This window comes from Dipodomys merriami, unplaced genomic scaffold, assembly GCF_024711535.1.
Source record: "Dipodomys merriami isolate MVZ:Mamm:240054 unplaced genomic scaffold, mDipMer1.0.p SCAF_24, whole genome shotgun sequence".
Lineage (NCBI taxonomy): Eukaryota > Metazoa > Chordata > Mammalia > Rodentia > Heteromyidae > Dipodomys > Dipodomys merriami.
The window spans coordinates 3,344,412-3,365,464 of record NW_027203826.1 but is presented as its reverse complement, the minus strand read 5'-3'; the positions used below and the strand labels follow the sequence as shown (position 1 = coordinate 3,365,464).

Below are 21,053 nucleotides of genomic sequence, written 5' to 3'. Positions count from 1 at the left end.
GGACATAAAGCTATACACTATTCCCCTCTTTAAAAGGAAGAAATATGGGGCTGGGAAGTTGGCTCAGTGGTAGAGCGCTTGCCTTGCATGCTTGAGGCCCTGGGTTCGATTCCTCAGCACCACATAAGCAAAAAGAAAAAAACCGGAAGTGACGCTGTGGCTCAAGTGGTAGAGTGCTAGCCTTGAGCTGAAGAGCTGAGGGACAGCACCCAGGCTCAGAGTTCAGGCCCCACGACTGGGCCCCCCCCCCAAAAAAGGAAGAAATACACTAACCCAAAGTATATTTAGGGAGCAGGTACCAGCGTGGTCAGCTAGTAAGGCCCACTTTTACAGATCTAAGCAACTATGAGTATCAAGAAACATTTTCCTACCACAGGCCAACTACTGTGATGGCCTAAATTGGGCCAAGCTCACCTCAAAAACTCACTCATACACTTATTTATTCTTCTTTCATTTATACAGACACATCCATTGTGTACCTTGTAGCACACCATCCACTCTGTGTCTTACTATGGAGACTAAAAAAGTATCTATCACCCCACTGGCATTCTTGTAGTCAAGTATATATTATCTGTTATGTGTCAGGCATCAATGTAAGCATATGAGAATACAAGACAAAATTCATTCCCATCCACCCACCCTCACATACTTATGAAAGAACATTAAAGAAACAAACAAACATAAAAGAACAAATAGCTCATACCTACCCTTAGGGATTTGTCGTTAGGAAACAGAATATAAGCACAATTCAAAGCAATGTCCCATAAATATAAAATAACATATAGCAGTAGTATATATGGGAACTATGATATTTAATCACTTCTCAACCATGAAATGGTACCAGTTTGATTCAAAGTCAATATTTATGCACAATATGTTTATCTTGGCAGCTTCCTGGAAAAGGGAAGCATTTTGAGATGGTGGAGTGAAGAGGAAGCTAATGAGATGCTCACAAAGAGACATATACACAGAGATGGGGGCAAAAAAGAGAGAGGCATTCAAGTTCAGGCTTAGAGAAGGAAATGAAGTCATCTGTAAACCAACCAGCTGCCCACAAACAGCTTCCTCCCAGGACAGAGGCCAGTCTGAAAGATTGGAAGTGGGTGTGCTATCTGATTTTCAACCTATGCTTTGAATCACTATACATATCCCCTCTATTGTTGACCATCAGGAGCACCTTAGAAACACCTATCTTAATACACCCCCCATCTGCCCTCAACCTCAGAAAGGGGGCAAAGTTGGGGGACAGTCCAAATGGCTGTTATAGGCCATTTCACTACCAACAAGCTATACTAGAGCCCCTAAACCAGAATGAAAGGTACCAACAGACCCTTCTCTGTCCTTTTTCCAGCTACTCAGTGTGGATTTTCTCTTTCCCGAACTTCTACACTAACTCTAGTCTCTCAAATCTTTGCCTTTACTCCCTCCCTCCTTGCTGGACGACATCCATTTTACAAAAAATCTACCCAGCACATCCCTGAGTCCCAAGTACCCCAGCCACTGTTTGCCAACCTGAGCAAACGAATCGCAGCTTTTCCAGGAACTGGTCAAAAGCTCTTTGTCCCCGAGCCCACTTCTCCTCCTTGTCCCCTGGAATGGACTGTTAAATAGACTCAAGGCAAGTGCTCACAAGGAGTCAACAAGCACTTGAGACTCTGCAGTGGCAGGTGGTAGTATGTGTACTTTGGTCTTTCTAATGTCTACCCTGTTAATCTCCTCCTCCTCCTCCTTTTCTTCCCATTTTATTTCATCCCCTACTCCAGAAGTGTGCCCCAAGTAGAAGAAGGAAGGGCTGGAGTGAGCTCAACAACCAAGACCTGCCATGTTGATCAGGAGCAGCCAGGGGAAGTTCCCACAGTTGTCTGGGCTCCGATATTGTCCTGTTCATGGTCACTGAGGATCACAGACCAGAAGAGAGTGGTGCTTTTTGCTTTCCAGTCTCCTTAGGTTTCTGCGCTGGGTCCAAACCTGGTCTTCCTCACCTTACTAACTTGGCTCTTAGAACCCCAGAGCAATTCAAGGAGAAAAAGAGCATATAGTCCACCACCTGGGTACCAGATGTGTACACAGCTGTACTGAGTGCCACTGTGGACCCAGCTGCAGATTGCACACCTCCCACAAGTTGTTTTCTCTAAGGCTCAGACAAGCAGAGAAAAGGATTTGTTCAGAAGTCTAGGTCATAATTAAAACACAGTCTGTCTCTTCCTAATGCTGTGGATGTGTCCCCCATGGTTACTTCCCCCTCTGAATGCTAATGAGGTTTCGCTCTAGGTTCAGAGCCTGGCAGATTGCTGTGCCCAGGAAAGCTGGTCAAGGCTTCTGGAACTGCCAGATCATCTAGGCAGACATCATATTGCCCAGCTCTTCTAAGCATCATAAATTCTCTTACACCGAATGTGCCTTGGGATGGTCCTTTACCTCCTCTTCCCTTACCATCCCATCCCCTTACCAGTAGAATGAGAATCCTGGAAAAGCATCTAGTGCAGTGCCTGTCCCAGAGACTAAGCCCTCAGTACTGTCCTTCCCCAACTAATGCCCTTCTGTCTGAAAGGGATCCCTATACTTAGCGAGCCACATTCTCCAGCAAGCAGCAGGTGTGAGTGGAATAGCACAGAAGAGCACAAAGGAGAGACCTTATCCACTCGGATTAGACTAGTGGTCACAAAAGTTTTTTCTTCACTTTCTCTTCTCTTCCCTACTCCTGCTGTCTGTCCCACATGTCATGCCAGGCAGGAAGGAGCTGGCTAGAATTCCACCAAGTACCCAGCTTCTACTTCTTGTACAGCCACAAACTTTGGTGTATGGCTGTCAATCTTAGTGAGACAGTACACAGAGATTTGGGGCTCACAAGCCATGTCTTGCAGCCTCAGCTTGCTCAGATGTTTAAGGCAGCCCTGGTACCTATATTCCTGGGTCTGTAATGGTTAAATGAGAACATGTCCTAAAGCATCTACTTGGCCCTACCTGTCTTTTGATGCTTGTAGATTTTTATTCTCTCCCCAAAGTGGTTCTCAGTGCTCAAGAGTTTCCTGAGACATAATCCCCAAGAATTCCCTTCTTCCTCATGAATGTGAACCTTCTTGTGAGTCCCCCAAGCACTCGCATGGGCATGGCTTCATCTCCAGAGCATAACATTACCCAGAAAAATTAACCCAGGAGATATACTGCTGGTTGTGCTAACAGTGAGACAGAGCATGCTCCTGAGACCAAACCATAGGCCTGGCATCCTCTCCCTACCATAGCTCAATCATCCAAGTCAAGCACTGTGTGTATGGCACTGCCAGGCCCTACCCCAGATGCCACTAGGAAAGCAAAGAAACAAAGGACATGTGACCTGATTCAGGAAAAGGGCACAAGCCAAAGAGTGAGAAGACCTGGACCCAAAGATTCTGTCTTTACTGGGGGGGCCTAAGAAAAGACACCCATTTTCCTGGACCTTTGATTTCTTGTCTTGCATTTCTTAATGTAAGGTACTGTCCTAGACCAGTATTGTATCAAGAATGAAGAAAAACCTGTCTCTACTCCATCATTCCCCATCTTGCAACAAGATACTGCCTGTCTCTAAATCCAGGTCTCCAGATAGTGTTTCAGCAGGGCACTGCCTTGATATACTGATTCTACAGGCAAAATCCTTTCTTATACTATGTCATTCACACAAAGATGACTACATCTTATCGCCAAAATATTAGATAGACAGGTAGATACAGAGATGTAGAGATATAAAGATGCACACAACGGATTCTAAATTTCCAGAAAAGGTGTCTTCTGGAAGATAGTAGTTTGCTCCTAAAATGCGTTTGAAACTACAGAGCTAAGTAATTTCTTAACTCTACATTTTTATGTGTTGGGAAACCTTACTACACAGGAGACAATGTCTCAAGAGCTGATAGGTGCAAAGGACTGACACTTGAGCACTACCAGGAAGCAAGTGTAAGGTAACCCACAGCAAGGCACAGAACTTGAGAAGCAAGGGTGTACCACAGTATTGCAAGATTCCTAGTAGTAGTATGATGCCACATTAAGAAGCTAGATGGTATGGTGTTAGTGTCTGATCTTGGGACAATCACCCCACCATTCCAAACACCTCATTACTAGAACCTACTTCAGCCCTCCCAAATTACATTATTGCAAAAAGGAAAGCAGTGGACCAGAAAAAGGGGATTCAAACTTTATGGAATGTCTAATCATCATCAGGAATTGTGATGATCCTTCAATTCATTATGGCATTAAGTGAGTGGAGGAGAAGGGGCAGGGAACTATTGTATGAACTCAAAGAGGACATCACCTTTTTTCACTTCAGCCAGGCTGGTGATGCCTTATCTCCACAGGAAGTGGAGAGACTCTGGGGTGGGCAACTCATGACTCCTTTTCTCATTTCTCTCCCACATCCTCTCCAGCACTGTCCTCATAGGAGAAACAGAAGGATCAAGCTGCTGAAATGGCAGCCTCAGTTCATGGGAGGACTCTGGGTAGATCCTAGGTTTTACAGGAGGTTCTTGCAGACTCAAGAGTTAAAAACGAAGTTGATCCCTTTTGACTCCTCATCTCAAACACCGTAAAGCACCTAAAGCATTACTGAAAGAGGCCTGTCCTCTTTTGATCAAGGTTAGGAATGAAGAGTTATCGACCCAGCACCATCACATGAGAGTCTACTCTGACTCCACAGAGATGGGAAATGAGATTGTTTTTGTTAGAACTGCAATCACTGAGTTTTCAAGGTATAATCAGAAATTCAGGCCAATGAGGAAGGGTTTGCATTGACAAGGACACAAGGAAGTTCAGCTAGAGAAAGACTATGTTGTAGAAATCACAGCTACAAGGAGACGACCATGTGGAATCAAATCAGTTAAAATCCAATTCTCCCACTTACTAAGTATGAGGCTTTGAGTAGACCATCTATACAACAGGAATAGTGAAAGGACCTACCTTCTAGTCTCAATGGCACTTAACTAAACCAATAAACATAGTTCTTGATACATAATAAATCCTCCATAAAAAGTAACTATCCCAATGGTGGTGATGACAGTGATAATGATGATGGATTTTTTAAGCTGAAAAATGGAACAGAAGAGAGAAATGGGCTTCAAGAAAAAAGTGGAACTTGCAGGCTGCCTATCACACAGAATTTATCTGGATTTACCCGTGATGGTTAATTTTAGGTGTAGACTTGACTAGATTAGAAATGCCTGAGTCGCTGGCAATGCATTGTTTCTATACATCTCTGTGAAAGTGTTTCCAGAAGAGAATAGAATCTGAGCCAGGAGACGAGTAAAGAAGAAATCACCTTCATCCAATAGGGGTAAATACCATCCAAGGCTCTTAGCTTGAGACTGCAGGAGTTCTGCCAGTTCTCAGGACTTCGTCTTTGGACTGACAAGTACATTATTGGTTTCCCTGGTTTTCCAGCTCACAGATGGCAAATCACAAGACCTCCTGGCCTCCACCATCACATGAGCCCATTTTCCTAATAAATCCCCTCTCCTATATCTCTACCTTATTTGTTTGTTTCTGCTGGTGAACCCTGGCTAACACAGCCAATCAAAAGTTGTAATATGGCTAATGACCCTCTTGTTCTATAAACCAGGAAGGAAACTGGGACTTAATTTTCTTGGTACCATACATCTGATGTTTTTACCCATGAATTCCCTTGGCCTCCTCCCTCATCCTCTGCCCCACTTAATACATCAGACATAGACACCTACTGTCCCCAACTCCACCCTCCAGGCAGGTGACACAACTTCCCTCACATACAAGAATGCTACAAATCATGGCAACCTCATTCAACTCACAGCTATTCCAGTGCAAGGGCTTCAAGACTCTTGAGGCACAGGCAAGAATATAATGGGAGCACAGGTTATAACCCTCCAAAAAGTTCCTGACCCAGAACTACATTTGGAAAAAAAAAAAAAACAAGACCTAAATGAACCTTGGACTAGAGTCCTGTAGTCTTTTTTTTTGGGGGGGGGGTGTCCAGTTGTGGGGGTCATGGGGTCTGAACTCTGGGCCGGGGCGCTGTCCCTCAGCTCTACCACTTGAGCCACAGCGCCACTTCTGGCTTTTTGCTTATGTGGTGCTGAGGAATCAAACCCAGGGCCTCATGCATGCAAGGCAAGCACTCTACCACTGAGCCACCTTCCCAGCCCCGAATCTAGTTTTGATCAGGTATGTGAACCCTTTGGTTTAGAAAGTAGACAGGGTTGTGAGTATTCTTGAACCAGAAGGCAGGAATCTCTTCCCAGTTTCCACCCTCTCCACCAGGGGGCAGCATAGCAGCATTCATTAAGCGCCATGTTGACTTGGTAACCGGAGGTCATCCCAGGCAGAGACAGGGGTTGGCCATAAGCCAAAACTGTCTGCTGGAAAATCTGCTGCTGAGAGTCTGGGAGACCATGTGGCTAAACTGAAGGGGAGATGGTGAGAGGGAAGTATTCAAAAGTTTTGGGAACCAAAAGCATGGCTTGTGGCCTTAGAAGTAGTGACACAAGCAACCTTGTCAGCTGGCTCCAAGGTCTCTGTCCTTGAGGCTGAGCCAACACCACCACAATAAGCAACTGAGCACGTGGCTGTGGGCGCGGTGGGAAAGTCTGCAGGGACAATAGAAGTGGCAAGATCTTCTACAGGAGACAGCTCATGATTCTGCAGTAATTAAAAAAAAAAGACTCAGTAAGTGGCAGGCTGAGCCAATCAGAGTTTCTGTCTCTGCAGCTCCTCAGGAGTTACATGGAGGACCATACAATGGGATGAAGTAGTGGGGGAGAGGAAGGCTGTGATACCCATGGCCCCAGATGCTAGGAAAGAGCACAGGGCAACACACAGGGTTCTCTACCTATCACAAAGGTTGCTGGCAGCAATGGCTGATTTTTATCTTTCCCTGGAATCACAAGAATTCTGCTCCAGTCATCAAGACTGTAGGAAAACCAGTCTCTCATATAACCTGGATGCAAATCTTGGTCATACCTTTTATGAATTTGACTAGTTACAGACTCTCTTGGAGCCTCAGCTTCTTTATCTATAAAATGAGATCATGTCTATCTTCTATTTCAGAGGTGAAATAAGACAGTATGTTTGAAGTATCTGACACACAGTAGCAGCTATACTCATTACTGAAATCAGTTTAACACATCTGCTCATGAAAATATTTGTATAAGGTGGTATATTTTATGATAGTCAAGTGAGGCAGAAAGAGAACTTTCTATGTTATCACAAGGCTTTGTTCGTCGTTGTTAGAATTAATTAAATCGAACTTCCATAAGCTATAATGTTATTGGGGAAGAGACCAACAAACAAATAGAAGAGGCCAAACACTTGAGAGGAGACAAGGTGCATCTCATTCAGACCACTATGGCTATGATCTACCCTAGCCCACAGCAAATATTGATACCAGCCACCTACTGCTCAGTAACACCCATTGCCTAACACCCAACATATGTTCAGGAAGTCAGCAGCTCCATGGAGAGATGGTTGGCCTGAGCCATCAGTTGCTATTTGGTTAATGCTGAATATATCTGGCAAATATTTGTGGCATATCATTTCAGCCCTCAGATGACTTATCAAGGTCACCCACTATTGTGTGGCCCTGCACTTAAGGCACCTATATCCCTACCTTGCTACTCTAGCTGTCCAAGCTCCCAGAAATCATTTGACTTCATACCTCATCTTACAAATGGTGGGGCGAAAGGCAAGGACCAATGAGAAGCAGTGAGCTGGACCACAAAGAAAGCTACACTAACCAAAAGAACTAAAGCCAGGGCTTTAGGTTCAATCAGTGACAGAGAAACAAAAGCAGCTAAAATATGGTCCAACTAGGGATGGGAATGGATCCAACAAACTTTAAGAAGCTGAATACGTGAACACAGGGCAGGACAGTCAGTGTTCCTTTCTTGGAAGATTACTCTTCCCTCCACCTTTGCTTCTTTGCCAAAACTTTAAAACTCTGCCTATGAATTGGGCTCTAGAGCAAGAGACTGTGGTCAAAGTGTGGATTCCAGTAACACAAGCCAAGGTGGCACAACTTAAGAGTATAGACTTTCCATATTGTCACACAAACATGCAAAAACGGTCAGACATAAAACAGGCATATGGAAAAATATTTTCTTTTTAAGGAGCTAAAGGTTTGATTTCCTTTGAAAATGCCAGCTTTTCTTTCTCTTGATCCTCATTAGCCTCGTGGGACACTCTTAACATACCCAGCAAACAAGAGAGATGAGGAGGGAGGTATTTTTAGCTGATATTCTGGGCACAGATTCCTATTGTTCCACAATTTTTTGGCTTGGCTGCATGGCCTATGGCCAATACAACATATACTCTTGCAAAGAATGTATGTTTCCTGGGGATCTGTGAAAGTGTGTGTGTGTGTGTGTGTGTGTGTGTGTGTGTGTGTGTGTGTGTGTGTATGTGTGTGTGTGTGTGTGTGTGTGTGTGTGTGATTGTGTGTGTGTGCGTATGTTTCTCTAGGAGGGACAGGGTATTTATTATTGATGATGTTTTGATGGGAAGGTCTTGGGATCTCAGCAGGGGGCAACCATGAGCTCTCTATGAATCCTATTCACTCAGGTCACTATCACTCCTCATTCATTATTACTATTGTGCTATATGTCAAGAAGCAAAAAAGAAGAAGAAAAGTCATATTGTCACAACCCAAGACCCCCCTCATAGAATCAACTGGTAGCAACAGCACAGTATTAGGACTAGATTAATTCTGAAGTCCAATGGATGTATTCCTAAGTAAATCTAGTGCACTGTTGAATATGGGGCAGTACCCCAACCTCAAGAACTACGATCTTCCTCCCTCACATATCACGCCCATTCTCACAGAATGGAAAACACCTAAGGGAAAGGAAAATACCCACTGCTAACCTGATTAAAACCTCCCACCATGGCCTGAAAGTCCATTGGAGCTCTGAGCACCTATCTTTCCCTTTCCATGTGAGAGCCGAGCACCTCTGGGTTGACTGAATTTCCAGAATGCCTTTAGTTCAAGGACCTCAAAGTAGGTGCGGACTTGAGTAACATCTCAGCTCTGATGAGTGAGAACTCTGTTACCTGCTACCTTGTCCTTATCGTATGGAAGGCAAAAGCAACACCACAGCTGGGCTTCTAACTTCACATGCACTCCCCAAATCCAACAGCCTGGAGCCCACAATAGGTAAAGCCTCCTTCTCTACTGTGTGGCCTTCGACTTCCTGGCTGGACTTTAGTTGTTTTTTTTTCTTTTTCACAGTTCTTTTCATTTTAATTTTACTGACTTCAGTTTTCTTGAGAACCACATATGATCAGAAAAACCCTGTACAAATGACACAATGCTTGTTTCTCCATGTTTGTTCTCTTTTACTCCAGTTGCTTAGTTTTTCTTACTCTTCAGTTCTCTTCCTACTACCCAACTTGCTTCCCAGTAAAAACTGGAAGCTACCACACCTACAAGGGTGACTACAATCAAAAAGAGAGAATAAGAGCAAGTATTGGCAAGGATGTGAAGAAATTGTTAGTGGGAACATTAAACGGTGACCCCACTACAGAATACTGTATGGAGACTCCTTTAAAAAGGTAGTAAGTTCTGAAAACACTGTTGTTTCTGATAAAATGAGACAGACTCAGCTGATGAGTACAATTAATAAATTTCTCCTACTTCTGACAAGAATTAAAATGCAAGACCCAAGCCAGTTGCTGGTGGCTCACGCCTGTAATCCTAGCTACTTGGTAGGCTGAGATCTGAGGATTGCTGTTCAAAACCAGCCTGGGCAGCAAAGACTCTTATCTTCAATTAACTACAAGAAACCCAGAAGTGGATCTGTGGAAAAAGTGGTAGAGCTCTAGCTTTGAGCAAAAAAGCTCAGGGACAGTGCCCAGGCCCTGAGTTCAAACTCAATGACTGACTGAAAATAAGAGCAATACCCAATACCCAGAGTCAACCCAGCCATACTGGTACTTAGAGAATGAAACCTACCAATGCAGAGAAAGGTGAATCCTTGAAAAATATCTTTAACAACTGAACCAACCATCAACCTCCTAATTCTTTACTTCCTTTTAGTGAGAAAAATAACAGCTATCACTAGCTAATCCAAAGTTATCAGGATGGATGGTAATAGGAAATGCAACCCCCTCCAAGTTCTTCATTCTGGCTTGCTAAAAGTCCTGTTTGCAGAACCGTCCTGTTTGCCCTCCTATCTAGGGCCAACTCCTCCGCTCAGCCACTAGGCTTGGTAAGTTCATGCTTACTCAAAACTATCCTGTGTTCTCCCTCTTTCCAATGTGGATAACATATATTGGGCGGGTCTTCCCATTTTGGACAAAAATGCCTTTCTATTGATCTATTTCGTTCCTTCACCACCTACTTCTTGTGTCTGGTAACATTTGTAGAAAAGACACTTTGAGAAATTACTTTTGTTTGCTATTCCCCACTTCCTCTACTTTAAGGCAAATCCAGTCCCATCCTTTCTAATACAGCTCTCTAATAAAGGCCATGATTACCCTTTGGTTGTCTTACCCAGAACTATTACTTTAAATATCATGCATATGCTGAATTGACTTTCACATTTCTATTTCTACCCTACCTTGTATTCTAAATTGAACGTGATAACGAATACCATCACTTAGATTTCGTTTTTCTTTTTTATATTTTCTTCCTTCCTTCCTTTTTCTTTCCTGCTCTCTTTCTCTCTCTCTCTCTCTCTCTCTCTCTCTCTCTCTCTCTCTCTCTCTCTCTCTCTCTCTCTCTCTCTCTCTCTTCCTTTCTTTCTTTCAGCAGGGAGGCAGTGCTAGGGATTGAACTTGGGGCCTCATATTTGCTAGGCTAGCACTCTATCACTATGCCACAACTCTGAGATAATTTTGCTTTTAGTTTTACATTTTAGATAAAGGCTTGCACTTTTGCCTGGGCCTGTCTCTCAACATGATATTCCTACTTCTGCGTCCCAAGTAGCTAGTATTATAAGTGTGAGTCACCATATTAGTGACTTTTTTTTTTGTCAGCCGTGGGGCTTGAACTCTGGGCCTGGGTGCTGTCCCTCAGCTCTTCAGCTCAAGGCGAGCGCTCTACCACTTGAGCTACAGCGCCACTTCCTAGTGACTTATTTTTAATATAGGGTCTCCTTAAACTTTTTCTAAGCTGGCCTTGAAGCTATCTTCCTATTCTGCCTTATAAGTACCTGGGATCATAAACATGTGTCACCACGCTTAGCCTCAGGTTTGGTTAAGTCATTCTTTTAATTATATAGATTTATGTTGTACCGTGTGATAATTTGATACATGAATACAATGTGTAATATTCTGATCAGCATTGCTATTTCCAATTCTTTAAGCATTTGTGTTTTTTTTATTAAACACATAACTGTACATATACATGTGGGGTACAGTGTGATATTTCATGATCTCTAACTTAATAAAATCAGACATAGAGGCTGCGGGTATCCCTCTCATTTCCTCCTGGCTCAGATCTGCTCCAACCACAGCCTCTCCTGCGATGTGCCCAATGACACCTAGATCTCTCCTGTTGTTCAAGACAAGTCTCCGGAATCTTTCCTGCTTCTCTCCCCACATCTCAGATCCCCTTGGTCAGCAAGCCACTCCCATGCTGCAGTCAAACTTGCTGCTTCTCATCTCACTGCTGCTCCGCATCAGCCCCAAATGACCACAACAGCCTCCTGATAGGTCCACTAGCTTTCTCCTTCTCTCCTCCTTCCTCCTTTTCTTCTTTCTCCTTTACTCCTTCCTTCCTTTGTGATACACAACCTGCTTATCCCACAAAGAACTAGACCAGATCGTGCCCCTCATCTGCTCAAAATTCATTCTCATTTTACACATGAGAAAACAGACTTACAAAGGTGTCAAGAATCGAAGTACGTCTGCCATTACATCATTGCCCAGCTTGCCTCTGAGGATTCTGCCAGTCAGATAGTAGGATGGGACTTTGTAAACTACATGTAAGCTCCATGCTGAGTCCAAGGTAACCCTACCGTCATTACCAAACCCAAGCTCCTAAGAGACAGAGCTAAGTGAGATTATGAACCATGCTGAAATGTTTTACTAAAGAGGTTGCCCCCCACTTCTACAAAGAGAGCCTAGCCTCTGAGACCCAACACACAAGCTAGTTCTAACCCAAGAGAATGTATACCTGAGAATTTACACTGACACAAATAAGTAGAAACTGGGTGAAAATGGCATGACCAGGAGGCAGGATGGCCAGTGTACACACCAGCCAGGGACAGGAGGTAACACAGGACGCCTGAGCTTCCTGGTGGGTATGATGTTTTGAGTGAGATGGAGGAGGTTCTCAGACATGCCACACTAGTGAGCAGAGGCACTACAGAAGGGAAGAATGCTGATGAAAGGACACCGTTTGGGCCAGCACACAGAAGAGGCGTGAGAGGAGCGCAGAGGAAGATGGGCCACCGTGCTGCCAGCCCAGCCCCGCTTCCCAGCATGCCTTCTTTCTTTCAGCATCATTGCTGGCTGCCTCCCCACAGCCTTTCCCTGTTCACTGCTTCTCCTTCACTGAGAATACTCACTATGTTGGGCAATGCTCCCTTCCCATGGATGACCCAAGCCAGGGAGACTTCTGTCCCCTTTGTAAATGACTGGTCCCACGGAGGGCATGGAGACCCATTGTGGCTGAAGAGATATAAGGAGAACCAAGGGAAGTTCGAGGTGGATTTTACTTCCTAAGATCAGGCAAACAATGAAGAAATCTATAGCCTCAGCTCCTTCAGTCTTGGACTCTGTCAAGGGAAGATGGAAAGCTATCTGCAGGCACAGGGTACAATCTGGATGACATCAGCAACATCCTGAGGATAGAAGTAGGAACTGAAAATAGCTCTTATCCCCGATGACCCTGTGTACTGCCAAGCAAACACAGTTACACTTGCCTCCAGACTGCAGGCTTGATGAGCAGAGCTCACCTACGGCATTTAAGCCCCAGTTACTTGCAGCCCAATACTCCCTAACTCATCCCATTCACCTATGATTTGGTCTCAGAGCTGACCTGTGACTTCTGTTGATATGACACATCATGATATACAGTTCCCACTGGGCAGCCCTCAATAAAAGGCACAGAACCCCAACAGCACAGAAATGGAAATGAATGGCCAAGGTTGAGAAGAAAGAGCAGTTAAGGCCACCCTCATAAAAGCTTTCCTTTTGCTGCTGGGGAGGGAGAAACGTCTGGCAGAATCAGGCTGTCAGAGTGAGATCTCAGGCCCTGACTGAATCATCTACAACCATTCAACTCACCAAGAATCTCAGTGTTCCACATTGAGTAGAAAGATTCCCTCCCACCAGCCAAGCTGGGGCGTGACAAGCAGGGTCCATTCCCTGCCAGATCCTCCCTGCCTATCATGCTTTATGGACACAAAAACAAATTCCACCATATGTTAAAGTTAATTGCAAACAGTTGTTGCTGAAGAGAGCTCCATTTTTCACTAGCCCACAGAGATCTGGTTACACCGGTGACTGAAGCATCAACTACCCTCGTTTGCTCATTGGAAGCAGCAGGGCCAAGGCAAGGGTGCAGCCGAGTCGTGGAAAGGACCCTGGCTCATCCACCCTCCCTTTCAGCCTATTTCCATTGACTCGGACAAGTGTATCCCCTAGGAGCAATGCCTCTCTCAGAGAGGGGACCACCATGGGGAAGAAATGATGACAGGAGGAAAAGGATGAGGAGGGACCAGAGGAGAGGCTGGCTGTGTTCCACTGTCTGGCAAGAACTGACAGAGAAGCTTGGCAGCCTCTGGGGACGCAGAACAGTTATGCTGGTTTCCTAGAGGTCTACACAGGATCTACAAGCCATAGTCATGCACACTGTGGCTCAGGAGGAAGGGCCTGCAGTGCCCCCAGCTTAGAATGGGGGAAGTTCACCAGCAGTGTGGACAGTTCATCTCCTGTGAACACTTTTCTGTGGCTCAGAGAGGCATTCACAAGCACCTCCCTGGCAGCAGGAAGAGGAAATAGAAGTTTCCAGGGCTCAGCCTATGCAATGCACCCACATTCCTACTCATCCTGAGAGAAGCATTTTGTGGTTTGAATTTGCACCAACAGAGCTGGAAACATGAACTAGGAGGAGCCTTGGCATTCAGGATCTTGGCTCAGGAAGGGGCAGCCCCAAGAAGCCTCGAGAGACGTTCCTTGCGCTCACTATCCAGGCAAGTCAAATGAGTTGAATGTGACTGGCAGAGAATTCTCTGAGCATAGAGGAGGGAGGGGTGAGGACAGCAGGTCACTAAATGAATGACTCATCATTGCCTCACTCCAGGGTGAGTAAAAGGTGAGATCGACAGAGGTGGGCTTGCTTAGTCAGCTTCACAGGAACCAAACACCACCCAGTGGGCACATCCTAACAGTCTTTCCCCAGATACTCAGGATACATCCACACAAAGCTCATTTAGCCAGCTGATTCCAGTATACAGTCAATTTGAATAGAGGATCATCTACCAAGAAAGTCAAATCAGAATTGTTGGCTCTCCCATGACGCCTTTCTCACCGTCTTACCTGATAATGACTAATTCTCTTGTGTTGCTTTGGGATAGGAACATCACTCCCACCAAATACATTCTGACACTTGGTTTTAGACTATCTTATTCATAAAAACAACTTATGAAGCATGTATTGCATTGTCACTCCATGCTAACAGTAACAAAAGAACATCATCCCCTTCTTAAAAAAAAGTGACACCTCTGGCTGGAAATTACAAGCATAAATAATGCAAAAAAACAAAGTGGTCATATAGAAGTTAAGCAAGAGTTCAAGATGAGGTATGAGATGACATCTAATAGTGTCATTCACATATCAGGTACCACAGAAATGCATCACCAAGAGATCATCAATAAGATCACCAAGAGCTGCCATAACATAATGCCAGAGGAGGATAAAAGACCACAAGTGCCAGGCGCCAATGTCTCACGCCTGTAATCCTAGCTACTCAGAAGGCTGAGACCTGAGGATCACCATTCAAAACCAGCCCAGGCAAGAAAGCCCTTAAGACTCTTATCTCCAACTAATGACAGAAAAATCTGGAAGTGGATCTGTGATTCAAGTGGTAGAATGCTAGCCTTGAGCAAAAGGAACTCAGGGACAGTTCCCAGGCCCACAATTCAAGCCTCCTGACCAACAAAAAGGAGAGAGAAAGAGAGAGAGAGACCACAAGCACTGGGCCACATTCACTAAACCCTTACAATGCTCTTTAAAAAAATACTGGAGAACTTGTTAAGCAGTTTTTCTACCACCTGATCTACTAGAGCCAGCCCTTCCAGCCCTTTTTGCTTTAGTTGTTTTGGGGACAGGACTTTGTGTTTTTGATCAAGCTAGCCTGAACTGAAAGCCTCCTACTTTTGCTTCCTATGCAGCTGAAAATGCAAGCGAGCTCCAGGCACCATGCCCAACTTGTTGATTGATACAATGTCTGTCTCAAAACCTTTTTGCACTGGCTGGTATCTCAAACCACAATCCTTCAGACCTCTGCCTCCCAAGTAGCTCCCAAGTGGCTCCCAAGTGTGAGCCACTGAGCCATGTTCTTTAAGACGATAGGTAAAGTCACTTATCTCTCATCAACAATTATGCACACTTTGCACTAAGTAAGTTGGGTACATGGAGCCACTTAGCCATGGAAACTCATCCTGGGGTCTGACAGTGCATACCTGCCCAGGTTCTACAGTGATTTTTCTCTCTTCTCCACCTGTTACATCCATCCTTGGCCATCTTCTCCATTTCCACACCACCTCTGCTACACACATATTCATGCTTTCAGCTCAGTGTTCTAGGAGTATTTTACCCATCTAAATTGGTTTATGCCATAAACTTATAAATGTGATTGTATATTTGTAACTTTTGATATATTATTATCTCTAAAAGGACTACACTCATTTCGGTATCTGCAGAACACAGTGGTGGGTACTTAACGAACATTGGTCAGGTTGAATTTTTAAAAAAATTGAAGTAATATGGGGTTAGGAGTGTGGGCAAAGAAGCGGGGACTTCCTGCCAACACCCCCTAGGAGCTAAGGAATGACCAAACTGCCCTCAGCTTCCCCACCTCCTGCACTGAGCTCCTGGGTGAGTATTTACTACAGAACTCAGAAGTGGCAGCAGGGCTGATGGATGGCTGCAACCCTCATAAAGAGCTGTGGGTCGCAGTCTCCAGACACAGCCTCAGGGCTGCTGGGTCTCTCAGAACTTTATGGCATTGTTGCCATGGTGGTCACGGATGTCACACACCATAGAGGCCAAAAATGAGAATCCCTGAGAGGTGAAACCCAAGCAGGACTTCATTCACAGGCAACAGTGGGTTACTTGACCTCTTGGAGCCTCAGTTTCCCCTTCTGTTAAATGGAAATGACAGCACTCACTAGGTTGTTGAGAGGATTCAATGTAATTTATTTATATCTACCTACCTGTCTATCCTCTATCTTTCTGTAAGTGCATGTGCACACACATAAAGTGCAATGGCTAGCACATAGTAGGTCCTCGGTAACTAAGAGCAGTTCCTATTTCCTATTTAGGGTTATGAGTTCTATCATGATTTCATTTCGGTGGAGTGAAGATTATTTTAGTGTTTTTTCACTTTTAACTTAAATACAGGATTTGTAGAACCTCTAGATTTAATGACAGAAGGAATCTATGGTTTTGAATAAATGAAAGTTTGTACCAGTCAGACACAGCCATCCAATACCTAAAATTGCTGCAAAACTCAACTCTTCTGTACACTGAAGCACCAGTATCCCTAAGTCCTAGTCTGGGCCTCTACTGGGCAAGGAATTTGTATCTGGCTCTCTCCAGTCACTGTTTGACTTCACTGATTAATACACTAATGGCTGTTACTCATTATCAAGTGTGAAAAATACCCCCAATAAGAAGCTGTCTAGGATTTTCTGGGTGCCCTGTGTAACTGCTCATTAACATTTGTGAGAAACAACCCCAATAAAAATGCCAAAGGATGTCACATTAAATCTGACTGGCGTGACAGAGGTTTACTTGCTTCCGGGTAACTTCCAGTAGCTTCTCATACCTTCCCTCCCCAATAGCCCTGCTGAGTCTCTGCCACCACAGCCAGTATCACAATGCCATATGCATCCCAACTCCCTTATACAACAAGTCCTGACATCAAATGCCAAGTAATCTTTCTCCAGGGACCACAGAACTGCAACTTGGGTAGCTCTGTCAACTGCTCTTGGGATGGGAGGGAAGTGGACAGTGGAAGGAAGGATGGATGGGACATCAGAAGGCAAGTGGAACAAAAAAAGATACAGCATGCTGGAAAGGTGACTGGAATGACAATGCTCCTGTTACTCTAGTTTCTAAACATTCATGGTGACTCTCTCTGTGTGTGTGTGTGTGTGTGTGTGTGTGTGTGTGTGTGTGTGTGTGTGTGTGCGTGCACCTGCCTTCTTGTAAGTCAAAACACAAGCCAACCCTCAGAGTAAACAGACTGGAGTTAGACAAGAAGACACTCATGACTATTTGGGAGTCACAAAATACTGTTCTCACAAAGGGAAGCCAGAGTTTGAGTGATGGAACATACACCTAGGAGGAGGAAGAAGAGAAGGAAGAAGAGGAAGAGAAAGGGAGGACGAAGAGGAGGAGGAGGAGGAGGAGGAGGAGGAGGAGGAGGAGGAGGAGGAGGAGGAGGAGGAGGAGGAGGAGGAGGAGGAGGAGGAAGGTAGAAGGGACTTGAGGAATGGCATTCGAGAGAGAAGGAAAAGATCATCCTTGTCTACAAGCCTCCCTGACCAGTCCTTGGCAATGCCTCTTCTGATTTTCCTTGCCAAACATAATATTCCCAGGTCAAAATATCTTTTGAAATAGCCTCTCTGCCTTTTCCTGGCAATCCATCTAAATACTGTGACAAGCTCCTCCTTTTCTGGTGCTGAGACCCCGCTGAGATTTCACCCTTAATGTGAAGAGTTCTTTGGACATAAAAAGATTCCAGCCAGACAGCACAACCCAAGAACCAGCTGCCCTCTACCCTTCCCCTTCCAATCTTTAGCAAACAATCATGCCTCTGTGAGTCCCATGAAGGACGGGCACGTGCGGCCTCAGTAACTGACAGCGATTCCCATTTCTTAACTTGAGGAGGAGGAGGCAGCAGCTCTGCCACTTTATTCTCTACCCCATGGTAAACACAGGACCCCAAACCATGGAGACATAATCACCCTGACATTATGGCAATGTCGTCACTCAGTATTTGCCAAGAAAAAAAATTTACAAACTTATGAGATTCTTCCTGGGTTTAAATAAATTCATCATCTCTTGAGAATAGTTTCAAAAAAAAGTTTACATCTCCTGAATTAACAAAGAAGGAAAAGCCAGATGTCGTGGGACATCACAGCACGCAAGAGGCTGAGGCAGGAGGACCCTAAGTTTGAGGCCAGATTGGGCTACACCACAAGACTCAAAATAAAAGGGTAGTATTAGTAAGATAGCAAATATGAACACATTTTATAACATACGCAGAAATTAGCTAAGTAATTCTATAATGCTATTGTGATCATTGGTAATTCCAACTTAAAGGAGAAAGAAGGCTTTGGAGAGTAAATCGAAAGTGAGGTAAAAAAAGAGTAAGAGTGGGTTGAGCCCAAGATTTGGACTCTGCAGTCTGTAGCCAGCTAAGTGTAAGGCAGGCTGTAGCTGCATCGTGATTATCAGCAATGTGATGGAGGGCGGGGGAGGGTACTGCACAAGAGGTTACATTTGATCACTTGCAGCAGGGACCGTGAATGACAAGGGAGGGGGGTCTGTAGGGGCTCTTGGTGGGAAGAGCCGGTGGGGAGGGTGTGGCAAGTTGGCTGGGGTTGGTAGGATTGCAAACGGAGAGTAAACCTGAGTGGAAAGATCCTGGTGACAGGAGGAGGAGGGGGTCAGGAAGACTGTGGGTGGCATGTCCACTCGATGAAGTTGTCTTGGCATCTTCCCACCTCCCCTTCTCCACCCACCAGAGTTCGCTACCAGGAGTGCCAACTAAAAGTAGGCATCTCTGCCAAACCATCTCCCCGGGGATGGGGAATTCCAGGCATGTACGGGTGTCTGGAGACTGTTCAGGGGCCCCAAACAAAAGCATCCTGGCCTGTGACACTGTCTGTCACTGCATCTCCTCCCCACACATTTCCTCCCACCATGGGCAGGCATAGTTAAGATCAGGGATAGTCAGATAGCAACCTGGCTGCCACCGCAAGTCCTTCTCAGCAGGCTCTGTTAGCTTCCTACTAACCTCAGATCCCTGGAATCCCCAACTCTCCACTCATTGTGGCTACAAGCAGGTATGATCCTAACTCCCAATACCTTATACCCACTAAGATACCTCCTGCTGCAGTAACAAAGAAGGAAGGTAGAGACCTGGTTAGAATCCAACCTCAAATAAAGCACTGGTGGATTACTCTTGTACTCCTAACTACTCTGAGATCTGAGAATCATGGTTTGAAGCCAGCATAATCAGAAGAGTTTGTGAGATTCATATCTCCAATTAACCAGCAAAAAAAACCATTAGTAGAGGTGTGGCTCAAGTGGAGAGCACAGAGGAAGAAAGGAAGAAGGGAGGGAAGGACGGAGGGAAGGAAAGGGAGAGAAGGAGAGGAAAGGAAGGAGAGGAAGGAAAGGAGAGAGAGGGAGAGCAGGAGAGAAGAGAGGAAGAGAGGGAGAAAGAAAGGAGGAGAGAAGGAGGAAGAAATGTGGTAGTCTTACGATAGTATCTGTGGTTGATCCCTGAGTTCCCCTCTCCCTTGTCCAGGTATAAGTATGCCTTTGTGTATGTTTATGTAAATTTCTGGGAGTAAAAACAATTAGCTAATAATGTCAACTCTAAGTGCTAGTCTCTATCCTGAGAGCTAAATAACATGTCAGCTCATTTAATCCTTTTCTTAGGAGATATAAACCATTTGTAACCTCCACTTAAAGGTGGTAATACAAATATCCAAGAAGATTTGCCCCAGGCCACAGAGCTAGTTAGTAATAGAGCCCCGTTGGTGTTCAAATTCAGGCCACCTGACTTGAGTCCCTGTTCCTAAAAATCCCTTGATGTCCTAGTTTATTTCATATTCTTTATGAAGCCCACAGGCTTATACACATGGGCTACCTTGAAAGCATCTTGCTCATCCACATCTCATCCATGGCTCTGCCTCACATATTCTGTACACTCAGGAGCTAGGCCTGTGCCTGGAACACAGGAAGTACTCAATAGCTACACTGCACAAGAATGGATTCTTACTGCAATCCAAGCTCACTCTCTTGACCAGCTGTTTCCCTTTGGAATACTTCCTCACATTCTCTCCCTTCCTGGCACCTGTATGATACCATGCCCTTAATCAAACACTAGATTTTTCCTTTCTCCTTGCCTGCTGCATTCTCTCCCCCAAATCCCAGTTGTTCCATAAGTTTCAGACACCGTCCAAGTCCCCTGCTTTGGGACAACTTCCTGGTTTGAGGAGCAACTTCTGGGAGGACTGGCTTCATACCCTCAGCTTCTGTATCCAAGGGACAGTAGGGACTGGAGCACAGCATGGTAAAGCCTGCCTCTCCCTCGAGAAAGGCCACCAGCCAAGCAGACTCTCCTAAATGTGGCATTACACCAGGTACCATGCACCAAGTGCTGAGGTCCCTGAAGGTTGTGAAGAAGGACAGGTGGGTGTCCCATTGCAACCAGAAGCAGAGGAGTCAATCATTACCCTGAAGGAACCTCACCTAGAGGGCACAGGTAAGAGCTACCCAACATCAAAGAAGGCAGGATGGTCTTGGTGTTAATGTTAGGGCCTTTCCTGGGATATCCACTTGAGTGCTTAGGAGTTAAAACTTCCACCCCCAGCTGTATATCCTGTGAGAGTACAATACATTTTCATTTGTCAACGAGTTCCAGGACAGAATTAAGGGCCTTTCAACTTAGGGTTATAAACTCACTAGATGTGTCCAGTGGAGACTGAAATCTGTTATCCCCTGACAGCGACTCTGTGGTTTGTGAGAAATAACGGGTGGAGACTCCATCCAGTGGGAAGAGGCCTGGTCCCCAGAAACCATCACTGCGGCCAACGCTGGCCCTGGGCTTGTTTCCTGCTCCAGCTGCGCGTTACAAGAAGCCCTCAAGT

At 45.1% G+C, this 21,053-nt stretch overlaps 1 protein-coding gene across 1 annotated transcript in view; it reads right to left on the bottom strand.

Annotated features, from left to right (window-relative positions):
- Lmx1a (LIM homeobox transcription factor 1 alpha) overlaps positions 1-21,053 on the bottom strand; it is a 137,449-nt gene that overhangs the window by 45,108 nt on the left and 71,288 nt on the right. The gene's annotated exons all lie outside the window — the stretch shown is intronic.